The sequence below is a fragment of the Caloenas nicobarica genome, chromosome 23 (genome assembly GCF_036013445.1).
Source record: "Caloenas nicobarica isolate bCalNic1 chromosome 23, bCalNic1.hap1, whole genome shotgun sequence".
NCBI lineage: Eukaryota > Metazoa > Chordata > Aves > Columbiformes > Columbidae > Caloenas > Caloenas nicobarica.
Genome location: NC_088267.1, coordinates 1,193,884 through 1,211,059, shown reverse-complemented (window position 1 = coordinate 1,211,059; position 17,176 = coordinate 1,193,884). Strand labels below are relative to the sequence as shown.

At 46.1% G+C, this 17,176-nt stretch overlaps 1 long non-coding RNA gene across 1 annotated transcript in view; it reads left to right on the top strand.

The window, feature by feature from the left end:
* LOC135997852 (uncharacterized) overlaps nt 1–17,176 on the top strand; it is a 151,250-nt gene that overhangs the window by 22,143 nt on the left and 111,931 nt on the right. The window contains exon 2 of the long non-coding RNA XR_010607493.1: nt 1,567–1,640. This is a non-coding gene — a long non-coding RNA (uncharacterized LOC135997852). The remainder of the gene's footprint in view (nt 1–1,566; nt 1,641–17,176) is intronic.

Genomic DNA, 17,176 nt, shown 5'->3' with positions numbered 1-17,176 from the left:
TATTTACACAGATTGACGAAGTTCTGGAACTCAGTCATCCATAACAACAACGCAAGATTAAGATGGGGCAGGGGGAAGACACTAAAATCACATTTAAACCTCTTCAGGTAGGACAAAAGTACAGCAGCAGCTGTGGGAATGGCCCTTGGCACGTTCTGCTGAGGGAATCCACAGCAAACACCGTCAGTGGATAATCCTCATCTCCTGTAAAGAGACTTGTTTATCTGATGTTTATTAGAGAATATATCATCTATCTCACCAGATGTTAAGCTCAGAAAACTCTTCCCAGTTTCCTCCTTTCACACCTCCATTGCTACCCAAAGTTTTCATCTTTCAGGCTATAATTATTACTGATTGATCCCTTTCATCAGACGATTTCTTGGTTTTTTGTTTGCTTCGTGTCTTTGAATACTCTAAGCAAAATCCTTTTTGCCATTTTTGGTCACAATTATAGAAGAAAGATTCATCAAGTACTACAAACTGAACAGCCAAATTATAAATCAAGGGTGCCCATCATCTTCCAGTAATAAGAAAAATCAGGGCACTTTTCTAACATGATGAAAATAGAGCTCTCCGTTGCCAGTGTCTTGTGTTGTATCTATCAGAGCTCAGCCCTATCTGTAATTGTGGACTGGCTTTTGTCCAGTTACAATCCTGCTGCAATCCTCCCGAAAGCTGAGGGGTTTTTTCCAGCTCCACTCCAGCCGTTTGCGTGATCGGGTGGGACTCTCGACTTGGTTTAAAAAAACAATCAGTTCTCTTGTCTTTATGGCTGTGAAAAGAGTAATGCCTAAAACACTGCTTCCTAAAGAGAGACAGACAGCAAGATGCTGGTATTCATTTCTCTTTCTCCAGTATATCTCTTTATGCCTGTCCACCCAGCCAGCTGATTGTCTGTCTTTCTAAAAATATCTGATGTGCTTCAGAAGGAATGGAGAAAGAGTGGCAGTCGTTCAGCAGAAGCCCTTGCGTCCTGTAAATCTTACTCGAACCTTTATGTGAGGCCCAGAAGTGGTTCTGGTTTAGCGCTGGCTCTGTGGATGAGGGTTATTTTCTCCTAAAAGCCCTGTGGCTCAGCCCTCAGGGCGTTTGGTACCATCGTGTTAGGAATAAACATCTCCAGATCCAGCTCTTGAAGCAGGACAGCGGTGGGGCGAAAGCGAGAAAGGCCGATCCGTGTCTTCCTCCGCTTGCCTCGTCCTCCCCAGGCGGCTCCGCTTACAGAAGTTTCCTTCAGTGGCTGGAAGAACAACTGTGCAGGCTCCCATCTCCAGTGTGCCGCGGGTGAAACAGTTACAAATGACGAAAGGTCTATCTTGGTTCTGAACGCTGCGGTTGAGTGGAGAGATAAGTCCCCCCTTTCATTCAAAGTCATTAACGGCTCAGCGATTTCAATGCCGTTTCCCATCAAAATGTATGAATTTTTAATCCTTTAATTGCATGTTATCCTAAACACCACGTGTGCTTGCTTCTTATTTATCCGCTTGCTTTTGTTGTTACAGGTAAATGCTTTTTTGAACTCTCTTTTGTGGGGGGAAAACCGCATTGTTATCTCTCTCCATGCAGGAGGACAACGGGGCTGGAGTCTCCAGTGACTTCTCCATTGGGAAACCACCGCTGGACGAGACGGGCTGCGATCGGTGAGAAAACCAGGTGGTTTTTTTCTTCCCAGCCTCTGAAATGGCTTTCGTGATAACAGAAAAATTAATTACTAGCGAGATTACTGAAAGAAATATTCTGCCGATGCGATAACTGTGTTCATTGGAGACATCTGTTTGGTTTTCTTTCTGAAGAAACTCCCGTGTTTCGCTCTTGGAGCTGTGAATGGCTGGTAATACAGCTATTGTTGCAATAAATATGCATTCATTTCCGACCTCAGGAACGTTTATGGGGCTTTGTCTACTCTGAGTTGAATTTTTAGGAGACTGAAAACAATGGTTCCTGCCAAGATTGAGATCAAATTCTTTCAGAGACTGGGGAGGTTGGAGCCAGGGATTAACTCTAGATCACAGGCTTCGTAATTATAATAGGACTCATTTAACAGAAAAAACCAACAGAACAAACCATTCCTAAAACATCTGACATTGCTGGGAGAAAAAATGAGCTGATTTTTGTTGTTCTGAAGGATCTTTCAGTGGCCCGTGGTGACACACATCATACTTATTTTTGAGCTGCCTTCAGGAACTTTCCTGTTGTGGATATATTTGTTTCTTGCCTGTGGCCTAAGAGTAAATAGTCTGTGAAATTCCAGCTGAGTTGCAGATTTTGTCTGAGATGCTGTTGCTCTGCCTGTTGAATTTTTACCTGTACTTCTGCAAAGATAGTAAAAAAGCTGTTAAATGAGAGCCCTGATGGTCGGAACTCACCTTGCACTTTGCCACAAATTAATGACAAATTTCAGGCCAACGAATGATGTGGACAATGGAGCTGAAGGCCAGAAGATGTCACAGGAATTATTGAGATTATTTTCTCCATAGCTCAGGTCGCACATGGAGTCATTCCTAAGCTGCAGGACATTAGTCTTCCCGTTATGCAAGGTGTACTCGTTCAAATGGTCAACTTTGGTAAAATTCTTGTGTCACTCTTGTGTCCTGTGCAAGGAGGGAGGATGTATTTGAATCTTGCAAGAGAATTTTCCTCCGTACTTGAGCCCGTTCCTTTCTCTGAGCCAAGCTTGCAGGGTTTTTAGGAGAATCTGAAATGCCCATGGAGGACAGAGGGCTTAGGGGATAGTGGTTGTTGATTTTCTTGCAAAATGGGAATTCAGACTGCTCTCCCCACACGTTTTTGTTGGAATTGTGATGGATGTTGTCAATACAAGTGTCGCAATACCCTCAGGGTTGTCACCTTTTTCTTTTCTTTGACCTGACTGGAATTTGAAAGTACCAAAAAGCTCAGAACTGTGCATTCTGGTCAAATTCTGCAGATTCAGCTCATCTGTTGAGAATTTGGGTGAGGGTTGGAGCAGAGTCTCGCGCTGATCTGAAGGCAAACATGTCCATGAGGGCAGTTGTGCTTCTGGCTAAATACTCTTAATTGCTGAAATCAGCATCAAACCACCCGTTACTGTGTTCTGTGTCAGGATTTGCTGTAACTAAGGTCTGAATTTCCTAACATTTATAGTTGTTCATTGCTTTTTTGGCCAAGAACAGGGATTAGTAGCTGAAGCTAAATCCTATGCTTGGCTTTCCCAGCCTTAGCTGATCGTGTGTGAAAATACACAACGTATAAAACTTGTGCATGTCTCTGCTCAGCCTTTGGAAGACAGTTTTATTTTGAACGGGGTCATTTGCCTTGTTTTACTGTCGCGTCATTCTATGTGTTACCTGGAGAGGAGTCGTGGTGAGATGTGAGACCTGGCGTGAAGCTGGTGCAGATCCCATGGACCAGAACAGGAGGGACCTGGATCTAAGGGATCCAGGAAGGCAAGAGAAAAATAAAGGTCTTGAGTGATTTCATAATTTAATGTCTCAAATACAATAGCAAAGGGCAAACAGAAGCATCCAGTGGTTGTTGCCATTTCTGGACCTACGAGATGCATTTTGCAGCCCTGCCTTTAATTCAGTCTGACACATCCAGACCCAGTAACACAGGCCAAGCCAAATCAGGTCCCGAGATCTCCTTGCTAATATCGGTGGTAGTTTGCAAACCTCTTACCAATTCTAAATGTTAAATGCAATAAAGCAAATGTTTCCTTAAGCAAGCGAGTCCGAAGTCAAGACCAGATGTGTGCTTCGTGCTGGCTAATATCCAGCATGACATGGCCGAGCAGGTACACGGATATTAATGTCTTTGTATTAGGATGCACAGTAAATACGATTCCAGCAATATCACAGGGACCAATTGGCTATTAAGCTAGAGGCTAAATTTGGTTTTTTTATGTTGCAATAAATCTTACTTTTCTACGAAGCCTAGGCAAATATTAAATCAAATCCTTTTCTTCTCTCCCTTCTCTTTAGTTATTGATTGGGGGTATTATATATCAACTAACCACAAGGAGAGCATGCCGTAACTTTGATTGATCGCCCATATATTTCTGGCACTAATTCTGTGACAAGTGCATGCTTTGCTGCCCACCCTTGTCTATGCTTTATTTCAGTGGCCTTCTCCCCTGGCCGATTCATAGATTAAACGACGGGAGCAGCGTGATGTACGACTTTCAGCCCAGGGACCTGGGTACCTGCTGCACAGGGCGGGCAGACGCTCAGTCCTCTCCCAAAATAATGTTCCTCTACACAAAAAATTATTGATCATTGAAAACAGAAGGAAGGAAAGGAGGAAGAGGGGAGAGGAAGTCTAAGAGAGAAAGAAATATAAACAAGAAGAGCTGCTAGGCTGGAATAGTAAAGGTAGAAATAAGCTACAGTGAGTCCATCTCTAGAGCCAGAGAAGTCTCTGCGCAAATGTGGGTTGCAGCAAAATGTTATGTCGGTTACCAAAATGCACTGAAAATATCAGTGGTTTGGGGTCAGTAATACCTATGAATTTATACGGCTCTTTTCCTGTTGCCCGTCCCTTGAGCCCACACAAGAAAACGTCCCTGATCTCCTTGCTCTTTGGTTCTCAGTCCTTGCTGCCCCATTTCTGCTGCTGGGAGGACCCAAAAATCTCCCTGTAAATGTGTTTCAGGTCAGGGAGACACATGGAGAAAATAATTTCTCTCACATGGCTATTTTTGCCATATTAAATAACAGAAAGAAATGCTATTACGAATAGAACATAATTCAGACTCATCCCTGAGCAGATTTCACTTTGGTGGGATGAATTTTTCCCCGGCGGATTTCAAGAGCTGTCCAGTGCTGGTTCGTAATGAATCAAACCAGCTCTGGATAACAATAATTTCTACAAATCTGCTTATCTGGGCTAAATGTTTATCCCTTTAGCTGCAAACCTCTTGATCCAAAATCATTGTTATAAAACATAAGCAGGGAGTGTCAGCAACAAGCATGTAATTGAAAGGCACTTATTTGCTCAGTCGTTAACATGTTCGGCAGAAAACCAGAACCAGGAATTGAAGTGCCTGTTACTTACAGATTCTCCTGGTTGATTCATTTCTGCAAAATAGCACATGGGAGGTTTTAAAATCACTCCTTATTTAAAGAAAAGAATCATAAAAAAAGAAAAACCAAAACTGAAGGTACTGGATGAAAGCCATTTGGTGAGTGTGGGACACAGCAATTTGCGCGGTGTGATAATGCGCCTGCTGGTGAGATGAACGTATATTTTAAATTCAGACCTGAGAATAAATCATCAGAGACAGGAAGAACATGGGAGGAAACAGAGACTCTAAAATAAAAGCTGCAGAAACATTACAGTGAAGCCGTCTGATCTCAGAGCAATGAAGAAAAATGCTGACTATGGTCTGTAATTAATCTGTTGGGGATGGCTTAAAACACCTCTTGCTTAAATTGCAACGTGTGGAGTAAAAGGATTGATCAGACCGATACAATGTGATCAGACTCACATTATGGTATTTGGCCTGCAAAATCATAGACATCGACTTCCAAGTAAATGCAGCGAGGGAAAATAAAAGGGGACATTCAGAGTGGTGCCGTTAGGTGGCTATTTGTGAAAAGCATTGTGGCAGTAGTGGAAGATTGTCATAGATTGGTTTTGCAAAATGTCTGTGTTTTCTGTTAATTTAAAGAAACTGAGAAACAGTGCGGGTTCCTGCGAGTCTCCTGCGGGTGCTCGGTGTGATACTTTTTGTAATCCTAGACCAAATTTTCCGGGTTTCCACTGAGGCCCACCAGAGACAGACCCGGTGGGACCCGCCGAGTGTGTCGGTCGGGGTCGCCCAAGGGCGCTGCGGTGGGGTGGGGATTCCAGAGCCACCCTTCAGGTTGGGGACGTCACGGCAAGAAAAAGGCATTTCCCTGGCCAAGGTGCCTCGGAAATGCTGTCGGGCAGCAGCTGCCCTCGCGTGGCGTGGGGGGACGCAAGGCTGCTGCGGGCCTGCTGGGAATGGGACGGGACGTGGCGCCTGGCCCGTTAGTTACCGTTATTTCAGGTAGACTGGACCTGCGTTATTTACAGCTCCAAAAAACTCCCGGTAAAACCTTGGCTTTCGTTCACGTGTGTCACTTGGCAATTTGTCTCCATTCAATGTTGCTTCAGTAGCATTCGTATAAACAAATTAAGGGAGGAGAAAGCAACAAATGCAGCTTAAGACTAATTCCCCTCCACCCACTGAATCACTGAGGGCCTTTAAGAGTGTTCAAAGCCAAATTACACTTCAGTGCACAGGATTTAATTTGCATCTGCCAACTTCAGAAGGGGGATTTAGTCGGATAGGGCATTTGCATTCCGTAAAAGGAGCTGATCTCTAATTAAACTAATATCATGTTTGAGTTTCCACAGTGATAACTGAGAAGACAAAACACGCGGGTATCGGCAAGAGAAAGGAGCAGGAGGAGAACGACTCTCCTTTTAAAATGCCAAATGCAAACGAGCGTATTTCGATGTGTTAGGAGTCGCCTGTTCTATAGAAACACTTACCTTGTACTTACAGACCCATGCGAGGGCTCTGCACCATTTATGTAGCAATTACACCAGAAAATACACCAGCTCGCTGTGTTCTGAGGGCTTTTTGCAAGACACTGGGAAACTCCAGCCGGGTGTGGAAGCTGAGTGCCTTTAGGATCGGGACTCTTTCCTAACAAAAATCAAAAATCTCTTCTGTTCTACATGCTCTCACCTTTGTTAGTATGTGAAGTAAAAACAACTTTCTGTTTTTACTCTTCAGGCTTGACTAGGACACAAGTTTCGTGGTGTCGTTTGAGCAGCAGTGACGTGACAGCTAGCAATGACGTCGGATAAGTTGGGAAGTGCCTGTTCCGTGTCGTACCAGCGTTCCCAGGCCCACCCACGGGGTGATGCCGAGGGGTCCTGACAGCCAGATTCCATTGAGCAAGTACAGAAAAAAACATATCAAACAGCTAAGCAAAGTTCCATTTTAAAAATGTCTTTGGTTATGCTGAATCAATATGTTTGTGGGGTTTTTTCCCTAATTCTTGCTCAATGCAAAGAGGAAATTTGGCTCAGGCCACAGGAGACAGGAGTATTTCTTACCTACCATCAAACATTCAGGAAAATCAGTAAACCGTGGCAATTATTTTCACAGATCAATAGATTTTAAGGCCAGATAGGAACACAATTACAACCATCAAGTCTGATTTCCTGCCATACGACGTCGCAGAGCGATTCCTTTTTCTGAGCGCAACGACACGGGCTTAAACCAGAATGTATCTTTTAGCAAGACATCCCATCTTGACTTAAAGACATCAGATGACAGGGAACAAACATCATCCCTCAGTAAGCTCTGTAATGATAGATTACCTGCCTTCTTAAAACGTGGCTATTTATTTCTTCCTTCAATTCTTTTAATATTCCTCTTGGGGCTGCTGAGGGTGGTCGGCTGGGTTAGGGGGCTCCTCGGATCGGCTGTGGGGCTGACAGAGGCCGTTCTCCCGCAGCTCGTTTCGGGTGGTGATCAAACCCCAGTTTACTCTTCACAGCAACGTGCGGGTGGTTTTTGACATGATACAGAGGTGCCGGGCTGCATCTGGAGTCTCTGGTCGGACAGCGAGTGTCCGTCTGTCCCGGCAGCGAGGAGGGGTGAGGTACACTGTGAGTGTTTGTGTGCCAGCCCAGACCGTGTCTGGTTTTCCCCCAAACCGCAGCCAACAGCAAGATTAGTAGAGCAGCCCCACCAGGCACAGAGGGAAATCCCAGCCTCATTAAAAGCAAGAAGTTTTGGTTTTATCTCTGATGGGGCTGACATTTCATTTGGAAACTTTAGAGATGAGAATGTTCATAGTCCTGTTATGCATGCTATACACAAACCCTCCAGTTTCTGATTAAAAGCCCAGCTCCAGATCCCTTTTACATAGTTAATTTTAATATCATTTTTTATTTATTTCACAGTGGAGTGTGTCTGGCTTACACTACTTACCCAAGTAAATATCCCATTTCACCTCTCTCCCAGGAAACAGATGTACATAGATCAAACCAAGAAAGACTGTTTATTTTTTCCCCTTGTGACTCAATCCTGTGCATATGCCACAGTGTGTGGCATTTTCCACTCCTCAAAGAAAGCAAAATCACACATGACATTAAAGCTTGGGTTTCTAGAAGTTTGTGTTTTTAAGATGAAAGCACCCAAGCAAAATATCCTTTGGACAGAAATAAAACAGGTAACTTTTCAAGCTAATGAGATATTTGTGGTCAAGTTCTGATCTCCATTACAGTGATACGTATCTGCGCTGATTTCCTGCAGAAGATAAAAGCCCCTGCTATAGCTGGTGGGTAAAACAAATTCTCTCATGATAGAAGCCAGTTTTTAAAAACTCCCTTAGTAATCAGAGCCCCCCAAACTCTCGGGATTTGCGTTTCCTGAGCTGCTTAAGACAGCAGCAGGTGGTGTGTCCGGCAGCTCCGCGGTGCCCCTGTCCCTTCCACGGAGCTTTGGCCCCCAGCTCACAGCCTGCGCATCCACAGCCATCTCTTTCAAAAATGAGTTTCCCTTTCACATTTGCTCTAAGGGGAAAAAAGGAAACAAAGGCAGGACAAGCAGCTTTTTCACTTTCTTAAAGAAGACAGACCCCGATTCCATGGGAGCTGTAGGCAAAGCTGCCCCTGACTCCCACACCTTGGGCTTGCAACACAAACTCACCCCACAGACCAAACAACAAGTGTCACCCGGCACACAGGCATGCACAAATAATGCCTTTTTTTGCCTTTTTCCTCCCCAAAACAGTGTATGGGAGCCAGCAAAAGAGGAGGGAAAACCATCTTGTCCTATGGTGCGGCAGGGCAGCCAGCCCTGTAGATAAATAAATAAAAGGGAATTGTGATCGTGGCCCAGCGAGGCTTCAAAACTATCCAAATACGCAAACTTCCGCATGAGGAAGGGAAAGAAAAAGAAAGGCAGAATAAAAGGCAAGTCATCGACATGCTTTGCATGCTAAGGCTCCTGTTGCTCCGGCTGCTGTAGGTTATAAAGCCAGCTTGATTTCACAGCAGGATGCGGGGGGACATGCAGGGAGTGGGAAAAAACGCTACCTGTGCAATTCCAATTAACATAAATTAGCAGGGTCTGCACTCCAGAAATGAACAAAGATTGCATTGCTGGGAACAAAGGGCAGCGCGGGGCCAGATTGCTTTTGTTCGCTGTTGAAAGCAGGAGGGTGCAGATGCCGGTGGTGTCTGTGGAGAAGGGGGACACTGGGTCCAGAGAAATGCCTCCAAACCTCTGCAGAGGTTCTGTGGTTCGTAGGACATGGGGGGTGTTGGATGGTGGATTTGAGCTCCCTGGGTCAGCCTCAGAGCACGAGGAGGGTCGGCAGAGGATGGATTCATCACCTCTGGATCTGAAACCAGTTCTAAATCAGAGCTGGGCACTCTCCAGCTTCTGCAGTGGTCACACCAACCTTCACTCCAAAGGAACAAAATGCTATATATCTTATTTTCTGCAGTGTCTTATTCCAGCACAGTTCTAACCCCAGCCCCAGCTTTATTCTGCTAAAATCTCTGGTTTTCAGTAGCTTTACAGACAGCGCCCAGAACATTAGGAGTAACTCATACCATGTGCTGTTTTTCAGGCCTTGGTTCATATCCTCAGATGGAGACCTCAACAGCACTTTATTGATTTACAACCAGCAGGATCAGGTCTCCTTTTCATGCGTAAAATATAAAAATTACTGCTTTTGCTATTGCTTGTGTTATCTCCAATTAGCTGCACTGACATGATTTGTTCTCCCATAGTCTTTGTTGCATAACTAATCACAGCCAATAAATATAAACACAAAAAATAATTAGCTTAAATTAGCTAGCCGTACATGCCAAGCACATCCATTCAATAAGAGAGGACACGCAGATTTCCTGAGATTATTACATTTTATGTTTATTGCTATTTTTTTTTCTTTTTTTTTGCTTTGGGTAAAGTTAGAGGATGGAGGTGCATCTGCAAGGGCTGTAGCTATAGTAACGTACACCCAAAGAAAGGATATTGGCTCTCTAGGTAATTCAGTGTTTAATTCCACGCCAGTTGTGTTTATCACTTCATTCCAGAAGATCCTAACATTTTGACATTCCCAGAGCATATGTCTGAGAATTAATGAAATATTGAAAGAAATCTCCAATAAGGGCTTTCACTTGCGGGGGGGAGAGATGAGCAAGGACCCTGATGTGACTTCTTGATAGCACTAAAGATGCCACCCCAAGGACCAGATTGCTGGAACTAACTTAATATTGGTAGTTGGTGGGGATGTAGTATTGTTTCTGTGAGATGCTCGAAAACAAAACCGAGATGAGGATGAGATGTAAAAGGATAACTCCAGAGGATCGGGGAGGAAAGGGATGGCAGGTTTCACCAGATTCCCGAGCGGTGCCGGGTGAGGGAGGAGGACGGTGCCTGGGGGCTCCCCCAGCCTGGCAGGGGCTGAATGCTGGATATCGGGGGCAGGATTGTACCCGAGTCTTGGGCAGCTCTTGGGATGATCCACGTACCCTCAGACGCGTCAGCAGGATCAGCGCACACGTCCTGGACCGTCACAGCCTGTCTGAATCCAGACGCAAAGGCTGGGGTTGTGTTTGTGTTTTTAACTCCACAGTTGTCCTTCTGGGCAATCCCTGTCATCACCAGTTGATGGAAACATGTATTTATTACCTAAAAGTTTCTCGGCTGCTGTGCTCACTTACTAGAGCACAAAGCGATCCAGCCACAAACCCTTTGTGAAGCGCTGCCAGCACGCACCGTGCAGGCTCTTCGCTTTTATTTAAAGAGAAGCTGGAACTTCCAGCCTTTGTAAAGAAAAGCCCGAACCTGTGAGCAGCTCTGAGCGTCTGAGAGCGGACAAAGAGCCCTCTTTGTTATCTCTGCACCTCTCCTGGTATTGCAGCAGCTCGCGTGACTCGGAAGGTAGACACAAATTTTTGAACGTGTGGGATTAGCGATGGTGCTTGTGAGATGTCTCTATGAGAGGTATCCTTTTACATCTAATTTTTGAATTTGCTGGGTTTGTGGTTATTGCGTCTTACATCACCGTCTTTATTTCGTTTGCTTTCTTTCCGTGGGGCTGAGCTTTGCTGGCAAAGTGTCCAGCTGCAAGAGGAACCCGTTGGGAGCCAGGAGGGGAGGAGCTGCGCTGAGGGTCTGCCTGCCAGGCGGGCAGACGTTGTGGGACCCCCCTCAGTTTCTAAACCGGTACTTAATTCATACTGTTAACCATAAATCCAGATGCTTCTCTGAACTGTCCAGACTCCAAAAAATAGGACTAGAAATCTCAAAGAGCCTTTCTCATGAGAACCTCTGCGCTCCTTGTGATCAAAACTGCGAGATGAAAGAAAAGTGTAATGAGCTTGGGCAATGAGCTCGTTAGCAGGGATTGATCCCAAGCTCTTTCGGATTGAGTTCAGGTGCTGACGAGCTCAGGGCTAAATTGGTGGTTGAGATGGAAGGGGCAGTACGAGGATGCTGAGGTCGATAGGGTCGTTATGTGCTCTAGTCTGCAAGATATTCCCAATGAGACTCCAGGGGAGTTTTAGCAACATCCAGCAATTAACGGGTGTTTTTTCAGTGGATTTCAGGTGTGTGTTTTTTGCTGGCCTGGTTGTGGGAAAGGGTTTTTCATCTCGGGAGCAGGTGGGATCTCCCCACATCCGCAGCGTGTTGCTGCTTCAGGCGAATTCGTTGTAGATGCAAAGCGCTGGGTTTGCTGGAAGTTCCGGGCATGTGCTTTTGGCCCTGAATATTTATGTTGTGCTTAAGATTTTGAGGTTTTTCACGCAGAATTGAAACATTGTGCAAATATGCCAATTTACGCATCATTTTCTATGGGACATTGAATTGTTTCGTTTCAGTGGTGTTGTTTCTTTTCAATGGTGTCCTAAATCCGCTGTTTCAAGACAGTAAATCTGCAAATTTTTTTTTCTATGTTATTGTTATGCTTGGTTTATTTTGATCAATTTGATTACATCATTATTCATGTTGTCTCGAACTTCAGATTTCATATCGCAATGGTTACGATCATTGAAACAACATTTTTACCTCACTGGAATGATAAGATTTGAAATTATTGAACTGGGATGATGTAGCTATGTTGAAACAAACCACCATGCAGTCTCCAGTATAGAAACAGTGAAGCAGGAATTCTGAACATTTGATTTTTTTTTTTTTTTCATTATTCAGACTTTTTTAAGACAGAATGAAGTTCTGTGGGAAATGGCAACATTTCCCAAACAATGGAAGTCCCGTGTTCAAATCAGTTGCAATCTTATCACACAGTTTCTTGCAATGTCCTTGGAGTTTTTGCAGAGAAATCGTTCCCTTTCGGTATGGATAAGATCTGTGAATGAATCCTTGGGATCTCACGACATATTCCTCTTTCCCCAGACACCAGCCTATTCACACGTGGGTGTATGATCCTGCCATTTCCCAGGTGAAACACTTTGCAGGTTTTGACAGCACTCTCTTCATTTTTCTCTTTGCTGTATCAACTTCATTTTCCGTAATTTTACCACCTGCCACTAACAAACTAGGTAAACCATCCTTAGACATATGAAGAGCTCCGGGAATGTTGATCGCAAGGCTGGAATTTCAAAGGATCCACTCAAGGGTCCTTCCAAAAGTCAGATCATTTGGGCAGCGTCCAGGAGTCCTGCTCTCTTGTAGTCCTTGCCTCTTGGTTAGCGCTGGGGCAACGCTTGCACATGTCACCAAAATCACACTATCGGATTCCTAGTCCTTCAAATTATGGGCAGACTGAAAAATGTGAATTCATCAGAGCTTTGTAGATTTTCATATTAGCAACTCGCATGCAAATACATGCAAATAGATGTAAATAGACAGACACTTTTCTGCAGCCCAGGTTATTAAAGGAGCTGCTGCTCATAAGAGGATTTTCATAATAAGGCTAAGAATCCCACAACATCTATTAAAACACAGTTACTGTAAATTACACTAAATACGAGGTTGTTATCCTTGACAGAGCTTTGCAGAGGGAAGGAGCAGGGAATGAAGCTGTTTCTCTCTCATCGTCTCCCGTCTCTTCTCCGTTTCTTCCAGTAGCTGGTAGGGCATCGTGGTGCAGGGAAGAACACGGTTCCCGTGGCTGCTGTGTCCCCTGGGATGGTTCCAGTTTGAGGGCAGAAACCAAACATTGCTGGTTTCCATAGGAGCACTTGGAGCATCTCCTGGCCTGCGGGTGGTCTGGCGGCCTCTTGGGCAGGAGCCCCAGGGGAGGGGACAGACGGGGTGTCCGTGGCTCTGCCCATGCAGCCGTGTCCCCTGCAGCACTGTCGCAGCCCTGGGTGCTCTTTCTGCAGCTCCTTCCTTTGGCCCTGGGCAGGAGCCAGCAGCCCCAGCACACGCTCCGTCACCAGCACCTTCTCTCTGCTTCCATCTCCCCGTGTCTCTGCCCTCCCACGCTCCTCGGGGGGTGTTTGTAGGACTCGGTCACTCTGAAGCAAGGCAGCAGATCCCTTTGCAGACCTCAACATCGCCCAGAAAACCTTCCCTCGCCCAGACCGTGACCACTTGTTTCTCTGCTGGGCCTCAAGGAACTCCGGCCCAGTTCCTCTCAGCATCCGCGGGAGTGAGCAAGTGGGGAACCAGGACTATCTTTTCCACTTTTTGTGTAATAATCCACCCGGATTCGGATCACGTTGCCCCGGCGGGGCTCCAGGCTGCCTCTCTCCCCTGGCTCCCCGTGGACTCGCCCCGCTCTGCTCCCTCACCCCGCGCCCCCCGGCCCTTCCCCTGGCGCTGAGCACGCCCCGCTCACGCCCGCTGCGAAGCAGAGCAAAGCCATCAAAACAACAACTTTTTTCAAAAAAGGCACAGTTTATTCACCCTTGCAATGAGCCGAGGAAGCAGAGAGGCCCCACACGTGCTCCCCCTCGGCCAAGTTTAACCCGTTCCATCCCAAGCTCTGACGGGTCCGGTTTGTTCCACCTCCCTGAGCCGCAAGGAACAGCTTGCGTTTCACGCAACGTTTGCTTTGTCTCCCTTGAATAGCGGCTTTCCAGTCTGTCAGATCTCTCTCTAACGTACTGTGGGCAGTTTCTATTTCCAGCCAGCCTCCTGCCTCCTGTTGCCTTTTTGACTGGGGGCTGCATGCTGTGTGGGGGAGAAATAGCCTCTGCTGTGGGGAAGGGGCAGGACGGCGTGGTCCAGGCGGAGCCGGCCCCAAATCTTCTCCTCCTCGACAGTCCAGCTGGTTTTCTCGGGGCTGCTTTGAAGCTGCGTACCCGAGGCTGTTTTGTCTGTGTCCGCTTTACGTTTCTTGCTGATTCTTCAGGAAATGTCTTGTGGCTTCTTTGGATTTAACTCTGACCAGTCTGGCAGGAATTGATGTGAAACCCAAGTAGGAAACCAGGTGGTTGGGGATGCAAGTGAAGGTGTGACCTCAGTTTGCTGTAGCTGCAAATAGCCGGGAGCTCCGTGGGGCATGCACAAACGGCAGAATCGGAGAGTTCACCGCCGCGGGCTGCTTCAGTGGTCAAGGGGAGGAAAGAGATGTCTCCAGATGGTTATTCAGAGCACTTGCTTCGGCGTCTTGGCGCTGCCCTAAGCTCCCTGCACAGCCACGGCGCAAAACCACACAGCACCCGCTTTTCTGTAGCAGGTGTGTCCCCCGGAACTATCGGATCACTTATGCAAACACGGGCTAACCCTGCAGTGCCCTGCCGAGGCGGTGCGGGCTGGTTTTGGGAGCAGCGTGGTCCAGCTGCCCTGGCGTCGGGAGCCCAGCCCGTGCCGCAGGGCCGGCCGGCTCGGCAGGTCCTGTCCGCTCTCGGCATCCGCAGGCTGATGGTTTATTCATGCCCGCGAGCTCCGCTGGCAAGAAGGGCTCTTCTGTCCTTCAGTGCCATAGCGCAACAGATTAGACACTGACAGGGAGGTTTCCAGACCCCACACGCTCAAGGAGCAAAGTCAGAAGAATTTGCATGCTGGCTTTGTGCTTGCAAGAGAAGTCATCTCCTCTGGAGCAGCTTGACAGGCCACGCTCGGGCGTGCGTGGCCATGAGCTGACCTCCCGCCTCGGCTTGCTCCTGAGGTGCAATAGGAAGAACCACTTGTCTTGCACCTTTCCCCTGTAGTTTAAAAAAAAAGCAGCTGTTAGTGAAAGGGAGCTTTAGCTGCTGACAGAGATCTGTAAATCGAAGGAGCATCTGCTTAGGAAATAGTTGGATCACAGGGCCAGCAGCAGCCGGGAGCTTTACGGGATGAACCAGAGCCTGTGATTATAGGCCGGCTGCCGAGGAGGTTTATGTATCTGAACCCCTTCTGCACAGGGTCAACAACTAGGAGAGTTTTTCTCCCTCCCCTCGAAATACAATTTTTTTTTCACAGAGAAAATTGAACGCTGAAAAATCATCAGTCAAAACTTGAAAATATTTCTATATAGAAATGCTACTTCAGGTCCTGCAGCACTGTCGGTATCTCAGCCACATTCCTGGACTACGGAGACCACCCGCCGTGGTCCGTCCTGGTTTAATGGGTCCGCTTGAGCCCCTTGACCAGACCTGGGTACGTGCGATAGATGTAGGAATAATGAGTGGCTTTTCCAAGACTCGTTTGTCAAGGAGCAAAGAAAGTTCTGGGCACAAGGAGTCTCATCCGTACCCTTCCTGCCACATACGATTTGACCATGAACCAACCACTTTATCCCTAAATGTGACATCCTGGGTGAGCCTCTCTTTGGGATCGGCCCTTGAGCGGGGACACCTCTCAAGGTTGCTCCTCAAGGCTGAGAGACCATTTACCAAAGGCAGATCATTGGTAAATGAGCGATATTGCTCATAAACTCGTAGTATGGTAACTTTGATTTTGCCTTGGTAACTTTGATTGTGTACTGAACTGATACTAATGAAACATTACTAATCCATGTAGCCACTCAATATTAATTATTATAACCTTTGTTTTCCTTACTCTCTACGTCTCTGGTCTCTGTGTAAATCATTCTAACTCAATTTTCCTCTGGATATTTCTTCCATGCAGTAATTAATAAGGCGGACCTTGCCATCCAACTTGTTGAACCTTGTCGAGCCGCTGTTGACTTTCTTAAATTCCATTGAATTCATTGAACTCTTGTCAAATTATTATTTTACCTCAGCAAAACAGCTGCTTGTTTCTTTTGAGAGAGGTGCATTCCACTGTTCCATGACACCTGGGCATCCTGGCACGTTCTTGGAGACGCAGAGTGGAGCTGATGCCGTTGAGCGTTGGCTCTCGGAAGGTTTGGTGTCCTAGGTGGTCATTCCAGCCTCCCCCCAGAGCTGCAGGGGACAAGTGGGCAGCTCTGCTGGATCTCTCATCCTATGCCAGACACCTCCCTGAGGGTGGAAGAAATCACCTTTCAAGATGTTTTCATCTGATGGCCAACAGTTATTATAGTTGACCCTGGTAAGGTAAATCCAGGTAGATCCAACCTGGGCAGGTAAATCTGGTGGGGGAATTATACTCCTGGAGTGGAGGAAAGGGATGGGATACCCACATTCCCATAGGTGCTGCTGTAGTTATCAGAAGCAAAAATATCTGTTCTAATGCCTCTGTCTAGGCCAGCACTACAGATGGATCCCACACCCTTAAATACAAGTCCCTTCAGACATCTCATAAGCACCTGTTCAACAGGAGAGACTGTGCAGTAAATTTAGAAGTGTGTCAATTCACATATTTGTTGTATACAAGCAGTAGGCGAATGTGATATAGCTCATTAGAAGTGGCTAAATTCTGTTTATAAATCTTTGCCCTTGAGTCTTCTTCTGGTAACAGAGTCACAAGCCTCCGTACCTTTTTAAACTCTGTAGGATTCAAAGACGTACACGGGCTTGGCACGATTACCCCGACGTCTATTCCTCTCCTTTAATCACTAGACCTCACTCCCAGGGGCTATTTGTAATTTGCAGCTGGAGTTTATGCACCTTCTTTGAACAAAGAAATTTGATTTTTTTCCTTTTAGTTTCCTCTTAAATCCTGACAGGTTTTAAAGAGGCAAAAAAACCCAACAACACGTGAAAAAACCCTAATGCTTTTACGAGAAGCTGAAATTTCTCATGGAAGAGGAGATACGGCAAAGTGAACACAGTAATTATATGAAAGCTGAAGGAAAACAAATCTTTGACCTGTTTTTGTTATTATTGCTAATTCATTGTTGTTACCATCATTGTCCGA